General features: G+C 31.8%; 1 pseudogene; it reads left to right on the top strand.

Moving 5' to 3' along the window:
- The first annotated feature begins 11,962 nt into the window (after positions 1 to 11,962).
- LOC111742601 lies at positions 11,963 to 12,081 on the top strand (annotated as a pseudogene).
- The last annotated feature ends 793 nt before the right edge of the window (positions 12,082 to 12,874 follow it).

Raw genomic sequence — 12,874 nt, 5'->3', positions numbered from 1 at the left:
GATACATCAAGTACAAAAAAAATGATGCAATCATTTTATAGTAATTTTTTTTTATAAATAGAAAGGATACACTCTAAAATAACAATAGAATGTATAGTATAGTAAATACATAAACCAGTAATATAGTCATTTATTATCATTATCGATTAGTTGTATTATACATAATTGCATGTATTATACTTTTATACAACTAACAGCACAGTAGGTTTGTTTACATTAGCATCATGGCAAACACAGACTAATTCATTGAGCTACATCATTACCACAACTACAAAGTCACTAAGTGATAAGAATTTTTGCTTCGTTATAATTTTATGGGAACACTATGTATATGTGGTTCATTATTGACCTATAGTTGGGAATCCACACATATGGACTGTCAATTGTATACATTGTTCTGTCATTTTATATAAGGAACTTGAACATCTGTATATTTGGGTATCTGTGGAAGTCCTTGAGCCAATCCCCTCAATGCATTGAGGGGCAAGTATAGTTAAGTTTTGGGGGAGTCAAAAGTTATACTCAGATTTTCAACTATACAGGGTTCAATGATCTTAACCTCTTTATTACTCAAGAGTCAACTCTATTGCCATTTTGGGTTCTGTTTGACTACCACTATTAGCATCATTCTCAATAAATTATCTTGGGTTTTCTAATTATTCAAGAGTGTAATCTCCAAAATTAATTTTATTATCTCATTTTCACACTCTTTGTATCTCTAAAGTATTTCTTTCTCTAATTATGGTGGCTAGCACTTTCAGAAAAAAAGTATTAAACAATAGTATGTATCCTTTATTTTGACTATTAATTTAATGAGAATCTATCCAGGTATTTTTGTATTTGGTTATGCTAATATTTTAAAGAATTTTTAGATATTGTTTGACATTGATTTATAAATATTTTCTGGTTTTTAAAACATTGTTTTTTAGTAAAAAATAATTGAGAGACTTTCTCTTCCTTTTATATACATATATACACATATATATATATTCTAGACATTTTTAGATGGCATTATATGCATCTATATTTTAAAGATTTTGTTCTAACAAAATTCCTTTATAGAGTTAACTGGGTTCAGTGTTTCTAGGAAGAATAGTGCTTTTGGCAATATTCTATATTTCTTCTACAATAAATTTCTATGTTTTTATAATTTAAAGTTATTTTAAGTGAATTTATCTTCATATAATATCCAATAAGTCTATATTTTTCTTTTTAATTTTAACTGCATGGAATTGAACAAATTTTAGTTTATGCAGTTTCTTTGGTAACTGTAACTGTTTTCCTTAATATTTAGAATTTTATATATTTGTGTTTTCTTTCTTTTTCTTGAGTAAATTAGCTTTCTAGTCACATATAAGCTATGTTTCTTGATCTTTTCTTTATTATTAGTTTTATTAATTATTTTGTTTTTTTAATTAAATAAATTCTAATTTTAAATTTTGTTTCTTTCTACTATAATATTTTCAAATTACTGTTCACTCAAACCAGAAATTAATTACAGAAGAAAAAAATGTTATATTTGGATATGAATAAAGGGAAATCACACTTAACTCAGGAAAAGGGAATATCAAAGATAAATTACAAAGTAGCTCAAAAATTCTCATCAAATGCTACACATTAAAACATATTAAACACATTACAAACATAGCATCTAGAGAAAAATTCAGACTAATTATTTATATCATTAAATCATATAGCTTAAAAGTAATTTTATTTTTTGAACCATAGATGTTTTAAGAAATACAACGAAATAAGTGTAGGATTACAGAAATAATTCTAACTTAGGACTTTAAAAGAAATCAATACGAAAATTTTAAAATGTAGAACTACTAAATAAGTTTAAGTGTTAGTTCCAAATACTATGTAATAAAGAAGCAACTAGCCAAATAAATAATTTTGAAAGTTGTATAAATCAGTTAGAAAAATCCCTAAAAGATTAGTAATAAAGACAAATAATACTCATAAATATTAATGACTATGAAGTCCTGATAAATTTCATTAGCAATCAGATACATACTAAAAATCACAAGTTACCATTTTTTCCCCTCGGATTTATGAACAATAATGAATTAAATATTTTAAGCAATTTGATCACAAGATATTAACAAATGATATCACAGACAATTGAGTGAGAGTGTTGCATGGAGATAATGGTTTCTGTTTTTATTTATTAATTTTTTAAGCAGGCAGACATGCATTATTTAATAATTCCTTAATAATTAACCATTCTTCATTGCAACTGGAGATAAAGTAGTATTATTATAGTCACAGATAATATGTTATATCTTCGATGTTTTACAAAACTCCTGAACTTATTAGCAAAATCTGTAGCTATGGTCTGCAGTGAGAGGTCAGAGAAGCCATGTGGTTGGCATATTTGCCTCTCTTGAGGGACATTGCATCTCAGTGGGGTCACTGGCTGACAAAGCTCCATTAAGTATCATGCTATTTTATTTGAGGAAATTGGTTGCATTCATGTTTGTTCAGAACCGAGATAATTCTCCTCCCGACCTTTTTCACCCAGTACTAGCTGATTTCCGAGATTTAGACACCTAAATCATGAGGGAGACCAGGAGGTTAATTCAGCATTTCTGTAAATAGTTCAGTAGTGGAAGTGTTTGCCAAATAACAAAGCTACTTCTTCCCCCAGAGACGTAGAAGTGAAGACATTATTTTCCATAAGCACAAACTGCAATCTGAGGATGGTGTTGGCATCTGGCAAAGCATGAGCTCCACAAAGATCATGAGGCCAGGCCTGCCATCGGCTTTCTCTGTGGCCTTACTTCTCCAGATTATATTGTAACAGACCATCAACTCAAGAATCTTGAAAGTGTTCCTCTCTTTTAGCCCTGTAGTTCTTTTACTCCATAGCTATCTAAGGAAAAAGTTGACAATCATCAGCCTATAACTACTAAGAAGGAAATTACAACTTTGGGGAAACTAACTGGCACTAACTGGCACTGGATGTGCCATCAGACAGAAGCAGCTATACATGAGTTCATTATATTGAAGAAGTCTACAATGCCTTCTAATGAAAGCCTCAATAAAAAAATTAAAAAAAAAAATCCTCATAAAAGCATTATAATTTTCCTTGAAGAAAGAAAAGATTAGTGGCTGCAGGCTTGTTCCAGGGTCTGATGTGGTTCACCAGACCGATCAGGATGCTCCAGAATCCAGAGCCTTCACACTACTGTGGAGCTGGAGCAACCAGGATTCGGAACACTCAGTACACTACTAGTTTTAGTCACCTACTAGTGTGTAAGTAAGATGACAGTAAGTATAATAGCACGCTGTGAATGGGACAGGGGTCATTGGAATCACAATTAGAACATGCTTCAGAGGTGTTTCAGAAATGTTGCTGTAGAGTCCAGGTATTAGGCCTGTCCTGCCTCAAGGTTTTGTATGTGGTCTCAAAGTGTATATATAACTGAAATTCTTATGCAGATTATATAACTACTCATAATCAGCCAGAAAAAAAAATGTGTTCTGACTTTATCTTCTGATTTCCACTGAGAATTATAATAATATACCTACCATCTGCTAAAGCATTATAAAATATGGTTTGCAGGAGTTGTCTATTTTTTGCTTCCATGACCATTTATATAATAAAAAAAACAATGTACCCTCTCTTATTTATTACAAATATTACTAGTACATAATAAAATCAACTTATATAACACATATTACATATTTTAGGATTAATTATGAAATGAAATTAAAATTTAAAACAACATTAAAAATTAGTGAAAATGTATTCCTTAATAAGGTAAATAAGTTTAGGATTTTTAAAAATAATAATTCATTTATCTGCAGATACATGAGTATAATTTATTTCTAGAATGAAACAGTATTAAGCATCAATTCTATTCCTATATTTTTGTTTTTATAAATATAAATGCAGAGTAAACATGAGGATAGAAATGAAGTTTAGTTATAGTAATATTGTTCAAGTTTTTACAGTTATCTAGTGATATATAAATAATTATTTTTAAGAACAAAAGCAAAGATAAAGAAGGAAAAAATACTGCCTTATAGTGACTTGTTACTCAGTTATTCACTTTGATAATTCTGAGGAAGTATGAAAATAAAAAAGGAAAATAAAAAAGACTTAGCAAATAATTATAAATAATATCTGATTTCTTTTTCTTTCAATTTGAGGCACTGTATTTTAAAAGATACTAAGAGTTTAGAAAAGGAAATATTAACTTCAACACATTTGTCAATAAACAATTTGCTCAGCATTATATAGGTATAATTGAAAAATTAATTGTGTATATTTAGGATGTACAAAGTAATGTTTTATGTATGTATACATTGTAAAATTATTGTCACAATAAAGCTAATTAATATATCCCTTACTTCGCATAATTAACTATTTGTGTGTGTGTGTGTGTGTGTGTGGTAAGAATATTTACATCCTACTTACTGTCTTTGCAAATTTCAAATACACAATACTCTATTATTAACTATAGACCCCATGCCGTACATTAGATCTATAGTACTTATTTATATTGCGTAACTGAAACTTTATATTCTTTGACCAAATCTCCTCATTTCTCCCACCATGTCCTGCCAACTATCATTCTACTCTTTGCTTTTATGATTTTGGCTTTTTTAGATTCCACATATAAGTGATATCATGCAATATTTGTCTTTCTGCATCTGCTTTATTTCACATAATGTAACATCCTCCAGATTCATCTATGTTCTTGCAAATGGTATAATTTATTTTTTCTTAAGGTTGAATAATACTCCATTATATGTATATGCCACATTTTCTTAATCCATTAATCCATGGATGATCACTTAAGTTGTTTCTATATCTTGATTGTTACGAATAATGCTGTAATTAATATGGGAGTGAAGATATATCTTCAATATACTTATGTCATTTTCTATGGATATAAACTCAGAAGAGAAATTGGTGGATCATGCGATAGTTCTATTTTTAATATTTTGAGGACCTCCATTCTGTTTTCTGTAATGGCTGTACCAACTACATTTTCACCAATAGTGTATAAGCATTCCCTTTTCTCCATATCCTTTCCAACACTTATCTTTTGTTTTTTGGATAATAGTCATCCTAATCTGTGTGAAGCGATAACTAATTGTAGTTTTAATTCCTAGTTCACTGATGGTTAGTGATGTTACACATCTATTCGTATATCTGTTGGCCATTTGCATATCTTCTTGGGAGGATTGTCTATTCAACTCCTTTGCAGTACGATACTCTCATGAGGCTGAGCAGTGGCAGTGAGTCACAGCTTCCAATCAGCTATACAGTCAGGAGGGTGAACAGCCAATACTGTACAAGTGTACTATGTTGCCAGTATTTTTGGATATTGTGTTCTTATCATATTTAAGGTAGGTTGCACTAAGCTATATATATATGGCTATTAAATGCACTTTTGATTTAAGATATTTTCAACTTATAATGATTTTATCAGAGATACAACCCCATCATAAGTCGAGGAGCATCAGTATGTGAAAAAGCCATATTTAGCATATCTCTTATGGCTCCTTTACAAAAATCTCCCTTGCTAGGATCTCTTTCAAGAGTTGTGCTTTATTTCAAAATAGTCAAGAGACAGAAGTGAAATCGATAAAAATATTACTACAACTCAAAATGACCTTATTCTACAATATATTTGATTTTCATCCATTCCGCTATGGGTTAAAATACTCTTTCTTAGTGGCATGTTTTATGCTTATCCCATATATTTAATAACAAAATACAGGATGCCTTGCGTTGGTTTATGGTGCTGGTTACTCACTAAAGAAGTCTTCACCATACCAACAGCTTAGAGCACTGAGGTTTTGCCCTCCAAGAACATGAAATATTGTAAGATTTAGGGGTAAAGGCTATTTTTGTTTGTAAAGCAAAAGAAGTCTGTTGTGAAAGAAGAGATGGGAAGAGAGAACAAAAAACCTTTGGCGAGAGTTCATATAGAAGCAGAAGATATGGACATTCATTTCCCCAGTCTCTTGGAAAGTATCCCAGGTTAAACATGACTGCCATAAAGGCTCAGAAGTTTGTTAAACTGAATTTCTGCAGTAATAATACAAGTTGAAAATAGAAAGTTGTCCCTTCTAGGACTCAGTAAAAATTCTGTAGTTCAATCTAAACAAAAGTCAAAGGAAGAAAATCTGTTGGTCAGCAATGGAAAAGATTTTCTCTGAAATCCAAAACTAAGATGCTGGTGTGATTTGGGGAAACAGTACAAGTTAGAGATATGGTTAAATATAGCCCAAAAATTGTGGCCCCAGCTGGAAGATATAAACAGAACTGTAATCTGAGTCTGGGGAACCATCTGCTGCAGTGGTTTTCAACCCAGATTGCATATTAGTATCAGAATCCTCTGAGGGCTTTAAAACTACCAGTTTCTAGGACTCACCCGAGATCGATTAAGTTAGAAGCTTTGTCATCAAGATCTAGGCATTTGAATATTTGAAAAGTTTCCCAGGGATTTTAATGTACAGCATAGATGAAGAACCACTATTTTATATAATTTTGACCTAGGAGAATTATACAATTGAACAAGATTTGATAAAATAAAAAAAAAAAAGATATTGTTGGTAGTTTCAAGGTACTAGGAAATGGAAATTAATATGAGTATAATAAGCATTATTATTGACAAAGTGACTCACCTCACCCACCTTAAAATTTTAGAAAATTAAAAAGATTAAATTTCCTTTCAGGGTCATTCTTCCAGAGCAGGAATGGACTGGAGGTTAGGGCAGGAGTCATATTTTTATAGATGTAAAGTGTAAGCCTTTACTTTTTTTCTTTGTAATGCAAGTGCCTGATTAAGCTTTGATTGCCAAGGCATCCATTTCAAAGAGGCATGCATTCAAAGAGGCATTTACTTCTATGAAATCTATCTCAAATAAACACATTGCCAGCCACAGAACTAAATAAAGAGACTTGTGGCCTCCCCACACTAAGGCTCTTTTGTTTCAGAAATCTTGGTTGATTTCAATAACTGACATTTTGGGCTATATATATATTTTTTTTTCTCTGCCCACATCTAAATTCCCTCTCTTATGTTTTAGATTCACCAATAAAGAGCAAGTCCGCAAAACCTTAGCAATTTCCAGGTCATGTCACTAATAAACCTGTATTTTCTCAGAGTTTTCTAATGGTTATTGTTGAAGCATGTCTTGCAATCATAATAAGAACCACAGGGCTGGTACAGCCATAATATTGGTTATTGATAGGCTGAGATCAATACAAAACAAATGCTACATCAAAAATTTAGGCAAACATTTGTGCAAAATTAAGTTTATGGCAAAATCAATTATAACAGAAAAATATGAGCTGCAATATTACAATGGTGGTATTGTTACCTCCATATGATAGAATATAATACAATTTATTAAATGATATTTTCATATGATATTCAGTGTAGTTCCTAAAGCATGAATCATTTTAAGGCACTATCTAATACTGCATATAAAATACATTTATGTATATCTATGTACACAAATATGCATGTGTGTATGTACATATTTTTTTCAAAATGTTAACCAAAGCTGTTGATTGATTTCTGTTGTGTATAGGTTTCATATGATTTCAAATCCACTTGTTTATGACTTAAGTAAAGTTGTTTTAATCCATTTCTTTATGATAAAGATGAGAAAATGTTGCCTTAATATAAGAATAAAGTAAGCGGTGCCAGGATGTCATCATTCTAAATCTGTTGTTTTCCATTAGCCTTCAGAAAAGAAGCTGCTAAGGGGCCTTGCTGGAGGCTTATTGATAGGAACATGAGAACTTGTGGAGAAGCAACTATGGCAAGAGGATATTTACACTATAAATACTGATAGTTAGTGAGGTTTGGGTCAGTTGACTCTACACTAACCTAAAAACTCTCTAAAGACTCTTGGGCATTTTGTCTTGTCCTGACAAAGCACTCCTCCTAGACTGTGGTAATAAACCCTAGTGGCCCTTGAAAGAGACCAGCCCACTACCAACACTGGCATATTCATTCTCTAGAAATATGCTCTAGCAACAGGACTTTTTACTTCTGTGCTGGCAACTGGTAATCAAATCTTTGGTTGGTCACTGGCTTTCCCAATTAATCTGTCATTTGTTTAGATTGTATTATTTCTTTAATTTGACTTATTAAGAGGTATTAGCTTGATACAACTGACGCATGAAATTCCCACAGTGAACCTGTGCTAAAAAATCACTGGCAAAGACAACTCAGTCTGAGTACAATTTTGCTATCTCCCACAAAATAAGAACAAAACAGCTTATTTTATTTTCTTGCTATATTTCTTTATTTTATTTTCATTTTCGAGAGGACAATAAGAATGTATTATGTTGAATATTTCATTATTTAACATTTTTCAAAGACTTGTTAGGAATGACAGGTTCTGGTGACTCATTAAGTGATATAAATTTGACATATTTTAAAATAAATCTGCCACTATACAGGCTGCTCAATAAATGCTAAAATATATGCAGGTCTCTAAAATATACATCTGCTCCTAAGGTGATATGACTTGAAAGCAGCATGTAGGTATAGGTGTTTAATAATTTCAATAGAGAGTTATCAAATACATACTTATAGTAGCTCATATGACTCAAATTGTTATTTGTTTTCTAAGAGTAGAGTAAATTAAGAATGTAGAATTTTTGAATAAAGTATTCTAAGATACAATAGATTATTTTTATTTAAATAATAGAATTTGATCATTATTAATCATTTTTTTTAATTTAGATAACATAGAAGTATAACAAAAATTTGGAAAACTTATAAAAGCTGTAAATACAAGAAAGATATAATAACTACTGTTATTTCTGTATATTCTCTTAGAATTGACTTTAGAAACATACTTTAATCAGTTTTATTAAAGTGAATTTATGTAAATAAAATTCATCGAATATGTGTAGAATTTGATGAATTTTAAAAAAATGCAGTCATATAAGCGCCACCACAATAAAGCTATAGAATATTTACCTCATCCTAATTCTGATTCTGATGGAATTATATGGTATGTAGATTTTTGTATCTGTTTCTTTTATTTAGCATAATGCTTTTATGAACTATTTATGTTGTTTACATTCATAGTTTATTCATTTTTATTAATAAGCAATATCCCATCTTTTGGATAGTCCACAATTTGTTTCCCCATCTACCTATAGATGGGCAAGTTAGTCCTTTCTAGTTTTTTGTCTGTTATTAGGATGAATTCTATAAACAACCTACTGTAATCTTTTCTTTGAACATGTTTCATTTTTCTTAGATAAAGGCCTAGGAGCAGGATTTTTAGGTGATATGATAAGTATATATTTGACTTCATATAAACTACCAAATTGTCTTTCAAAGTGGTTGTACCATTTTGCATTTCTTCTGGCAATGTATAAGAGTCTTAGCTCCTCCACATCCTTATCAACAATTAACATTTTCAGTCTTTTTTATTTTTCACCATTTTAGTGAGTGTGAAATGGTATCTTATCAGATTTTTGATTTATCTTTTCCTAATAATTATTGACATTGAATTAGTTCTATGTGCTTATATCTACTCATTAGCCACTTACATATCTATTTTGTGAAATGTCAGTTCCAATCACTTGTTTATTTAGAAAAATTGATTTTCTTCTCTACTTATTGAGTTGCTAAAGTTCTTTACCAGATACATTTTTTGGAAATATATTCTCTCTGTTAATGACATGCTTTTTTATCTTCTTAATACTGTATTTTGAAAAGAAAATGCTTTAAATTTTAATGAAGTTTAATTTAACAATTATCAAATTATCAATATTTATTTTTTAAAGTTTTGTGTTCTATCTAAGAAATCTCTTAATATCTTGGTCACAAAGATTTCTCCTATTATTTCCTCCTCATGTATATGGGCTATCTAATTCCAATACTACATAATTTTAATAATGTGAGAATGAGTCATTTACAGGTAGTTGAGGAAGAGCAGTATATGCATGGCAGGAAAATTCTTGCTAGCAACTCAGAAACAATGGGATGCAGGAGTTGTTTAGCTAGCAGTCCCCTGCCTGAAGTCTTCTTATTTACCATACTCAATTCAAATTAGGCTATTAAGATTAAACAAACATTCTAAGTTTTCCTTCCTGAAGCAAGTTGTTTTGTCTGAATCACATGAGCAGGAAAGGGGAGAGGGTCAAAGCTTCTTTCTGAATCTTCTGTTTCTTAATAACCAACTTAAAATGAATATCACAAAAAAGCAGTTTCAGAGCGGCAAAAGTTTGGTCCCCTTCAATAGCTTTATGCTTTGTATTTCTTCCTACTTTTGTATTGCACAGACTAGAACCTAAAAGACAATGTTAAATAAATGTGGTGACAGTATACAATATTGTATTGTTCCCAATCTTAGAGAAAAATCTTTCAGTCTTTCACCATTAAGTATCATATTAACAATAAGTGTACTGTAGATGTCTTTTATTGTGTTAAGGAAGTTCCCTTTATCACCACTTTTTTTTTAATTCTAAATGTGTTGAATTTTGTCACATCTATTTTGTTAATAATCTAGTTTTTATTTTATATTGTTAATCTTGTCAGGCTAAAAAAATAATTTTCTTCTTACTTTCTAGGTTTCTCTAGCTATGCTTAATAACCAAATTAACAGGCACAGATTAACAGAAGAGAATCAAATTTTAATATATGCACACAGGGAATTCACATAAGCATGAAAATTCCCAAAGGCAGTGCAGGAAAATGGGGTACATATGACATTTTGACAAAGAAGAAAAGGGGAGAAGTGAGTCATAGATTTTAAAATTGAGAATGGGTGATTCATTGGTAATTCAGGAAGAGTGAAAAACACATGTAGGCAAATTTCTACCAGGCAACCCAGAAATAATGAGATCCAGTGGGTGATGTAACCACCAGGCACCGCCTGGAGCCTGCTGATCTACCATACCCAATTCAAAATAGGCCAAGGCAAATATCTTAAGATTTCCTTCCTGAAGAAGTCCTTTCTATCTGAATCTTTAAGACAGAAAAAGGTGAAAAGACAAAGGTCCTTGTTGAGTCTGTTTCTTAATACTAGCTTAAAATCAATATCCCAAAAGCACAAATTTGGGGGTGGCAAAACTTTGGTTCCCTTCGATATGAGTTCTCTCTCTTTCTCTCTCTTTTTTTTTTAGGAATATCTGAAATTTTTATTTTGTTCAAAAAGCAGTAGTTCAAAGATTTTTTTTTTTATTATGGTGACATTGGTTAACAAAATCTGATTAGTTTCAGCTGTACATTTTAACAGTAAGGCATATATATAGTTACACTGTGTATTCACCTCCTATAGTTAGATTTCTTTCTGTCGCCGCATATTTGACCCCTTTTACCCCATCTACCTACCCCCAAACCCCCTACCCTCTGGTAACCACTAGTCTATTGTTTATGTACATGAATTTCTGTTTGTTTGTCCTATTCATTTGTTGCTTTTAGGTTTATATCCACATATAAGTGATACTATGTGATTTTCAACTTTTTTTTTTGTCTGGTTTATTTCACTTAGCATGATTATCTCAAGGTCCATCCATGTGTTGCAGTATTTCATCTCTTCTTATGGCTGAGTAATATTCCATTATATATATGTACCACATCTTCTTTATCCAGTCTTGTATTGTAGGCATTTTGAATGCTTCCATGCCCTGGCCACCATGAATAATGCTGCTATGAACATCAGTGTGCTAATCATTACTGAAGTAAAAGAATTGGGAGAAATTATAGCATTAATCGTCAGATTCTTTATGGAAGTAAAATTCTCTTCTAGCACTGCGAACCCAATTTTTAATTTGCTCCTTTGTTGGATTTGTCAGGGCTGTCTTCAACTGTATGGGCCTATGTTCTGCCTTTGAAGTATGCAGTCTGAAGCTTTCTCTATCAGCAAACTGGCTAATTATAACAGCTCCTCCAAGCCTGGATATATGGCAGGAAACAGCAGTTTTACTTGGAGCTCATAGTAATTAAAATGTTCTATTAAGGTCTACGGCCATGCTACCCTGAACAAGCCCTATCCCGTCTGATCTCAGAAGCTAAGCAGGATCGGGCCTGGTTTGTACTTGGATGGGAGACCACCTAGGAAGAACAGGTGCTGTAGGCATAAAAAATAAAAAAGAAAAATAAAAAGGATTGTAAAATGACAAGGTCCTTGCAATCTGTGAGGTCAACCAAGGGTTGCTTTGTTTAAAAAAAAGTTAAAAATAAATAAAATATAAAATGTTCTATTGTGAATGTTATGGCGCGAATGATTCTGAGACCCACGGAGCCAACTGAGATTAATTATGAGCCTTTATTAGCCAGTCGGCGACTGACTCTCTACCACGCAGGGCTAGAGGAGATCAGCCCCCGAGCTTTCAGAATAGGCAGCTGATAAAGCTCAAGACCATATCCTGGTGGTCTCCTGAACAAGCCAACAGATTACAGAAGTGGAAATTGGCTTTTCGCATATCTTTGCCCGGAACAACACCCTTAATTAACAAGTAAATGGATTACAGAAGCAGACATTGGCCATCTACATATTTTATACAATACACTTCCTAAACCACATACAAGCAAGTAGGACAACTTCTGATATCTAAAGATATTTCTTCCCTGTAGCTGACTTAGCTAGTTTGCTCGCTTGAAAATTTTCCACCCTTAACAGTGAACAAAGGGGAAAGTACAAACAGTGCTCTGGAAAATAAAAAAAAAAAACTTTTTTTTTTTTTTTCTTACAAGGAGGTAGGATTTTATTGTCTTGGAAAACCACTCTTTGAGAGAGGGAGTGTGCTCAACAAGAATCTTGGGGCCTCTGGTGATGAAGACATGGCATGAATATAATGAACATAATGCCTATTAAGCCATAACTCTCATGATTCATGCTGGGACCATTTTTGTGATTAGAACAAAGAATA

The sequence above is a fragment of the Pteropus vampyrus genome, unplaced genomic scaffold (genome assembly GCF_000151845.1).
Source record: "Pteropus vampyrus isolate Shadow unplaced genomic scaffold, Pvam_2.0 Scaffold97, whole genome shotgun sequence".
Taxonomy (NCBI): Eukaryota; Metazoa; Chordata; class Mammalia; order Chiroptera; family Pteropodidae; genus Pteropus; species Pteropus vampyrus.
This window is presented reverse-complemented; position numbering and strand designations above follow the sequence as displayed.